Consider the following 2358-nt stretch of genomic DNA (forward strand, 5'->3'; position numbering starts at 1 on the left):
TCCCTCCATCGACCATAACTGACAAAAGACCAACATGTGCAAAAACCAAACACTTACAAACATTGGACCTACATATCCAAAACAAACATTCCCACCATTAGTCCCCACCCCCGTCTAACCATGCTCCTTGACAAAGTCATTTGCCTCCTCCAGCTTTGTCAAATGAGGTTCTTTGCCCTTAAAAGTCTCCAGAGCCTGGCCGAGTGCAACACAACCGAACTTTGCTCCGAAAGAGCGCTGCCTTGATCCTGCTAAATCCCGCCCACCGCTTGGCCAATTTAGCCCCAATGTCCTGGGAGATCCAAATCCACTGACCCTCCCAACTACAGTCTTGCGTCACCTTCGCCCACCCCAAAATCCTCTCCTTCTCTTGTAACCTATGCATCTGGACTATCACAGCCCGTAGCGGCTCCCCAGCGCTCGGCCTCTGTCGCAGTGACTGGTGTGCATGATCCATTTCTGAGGGCTTCTTGAAGATCCCCTCCTTGACCAACTTCGCGAACATCCTTGACACAGTCCGTAGCACTCTTTCCCTCCACCCCCCTCTGGCAGTCCTACGATTCATAAGTTCTGCTATCTGGACCGATTCTCCTGATGATCCACCTTCGCCTTCAATGCCTTGCAGGTCTCTCCCAGTAACGCCTCCTCTGTTTCCATCAGCACAATCCAATCGCTGTCATCAGTTGCCGCCATTTCCAACTCACAGATCGCCGTGCCTTGTGACTACAAACGTTTTCTGCCGGGATGGGGAGGGTGTGGATATAAAATAGGGCAGGTGCCAATCCCCCCACCTTCCTGCCCACCCCTGAGTTCAACCCCATAATATGAAATCCATGGAATCCCTACAGTACTGAAGGAGGTCGTTCAGCCCATTGAGTCTGCACCACTCCCCCACCTTATCCCTGTAATTCCGCACATTGATCATGGCCAATCTACCTAACTTGCAATTCTCTGGACATTAACAGGCAATTTGTCATGGCCAATCCACATAACCTGCACATCTTTGGACTGTGGGAGGAAACCGGAACACCCGGAGGAAACCCATGCAGGGAGAACATGCAAACGCCATTGAGGCAGTCACTTAAGACCAGAATCAAACCCAGGTCTGGCTCTGTGAGGCAGCAGTACTAACCACTGTGCCACCGTGCTGCCCTGAAGGCAGGGGGAGGTGGAGGGGAGTGGACAGGTGCCAACATCTACAGTCTACCTGCCATATTTAAATAAATAATCAAGGGTTAATTGGGCTTGTGGATAGTACGTTGCTTGCAACATCATATGGTTGACATGTTTAATCGTATGGGAGTGGGGGAGCCATTTAAAAATAAAACTTCTTAAAAGAACAGGACGATATCTTGTGTGCTCATTAATGCAACCTTGGTGCAATCCAGCAGCTGCTGAGGGCAGAAGTCCTCCCCAGTGAGAGGTGGAAGTTCCAGACTGCATCAATTTAGCCTGCCCCCAGCTCGTTATGGATGCAGGATAGGCTTTGTCTCCAGGGTCTGGGTGGATGGTGGGGGGCAAGCCTTTCGTTTTTCCCACCCTCAGCCTAATAATATTTTGTTCTGTGTCTCCACTAAGCAACTTGCGTGCTGCATAAATGCAACATGTTAGCTGCTGTCCCAATGTCCTTTGCCTATGCAAAATTGTTCTTTTCAAAAAATTCTATTTCCAGCCAATGATGGTATGAATTGATATTCTTTGTAACATCTTCATAAAATAGAGAGATTTGTCAACAATATTGGAAAACCTCATTTTTCTAGAGACCCATGACCTTCTGGCACAAATGATAAAGGCATGTGGCGGCACAATGGCACAGTGGTTGGCGCTGCTACCTCACAGCACCAGGGACCCTGGGGTCATTCCAACCTTGGGTGACTGTTTGTGTGGAGCTTGTACATTCTTTCCGTGTCTGCGTGGGTTTCCTCTGGGTGCTCCGCTTTGCTCCCACAGTCCAAAGATGTGCAGGTTAGGTGGATGGCCATGATAAATTGCCCCTTAGTGTCCAAAAAGTTTGGGTGGGGTTACTGGGATAGGGTGGGGTAGTGGGCCTAAGTAGGGTACTCTTTCAGAGGTCTGTGCTGACTGGATAGGCCAAATTTTCTCCTTATGTACTGCAGGGATTCTATTTGAAACTTGAGTGGAGATGGCATTGCCAGTTAGAGTGAATAAGTTGTATTTATTAGTGGTCATGTGAAGAATGCAAAACTTCTATCTCCTAGAACTTGATTGGCTGTATTGGGAATTTCCCATGTCGTTCCTGAATCTACTCCACATTTAGGCTGTGCTTGCCTGGCGCAACCCGCCGGGGCGGGACGGAAAATTTGGTGCGGCACCCAAACATCTATTGACTTTGGGCGG

Source organism: Scyliorhinus canicula, chromosome 1, assembly GCF_902713615.1.
Source record: "Scyliorhinus canicula chromosome 1, sScyCan1.1, whole genome shotgun sequence".
In the NCBI taxonomy this organism is placed as follows: Eukaryota; Metazoa; Chordata; class Chondrichthyes; order Carcharhiniformes; family Scyliorhinidae; genus Scyliorhinus; species Scyliorhinus canicula.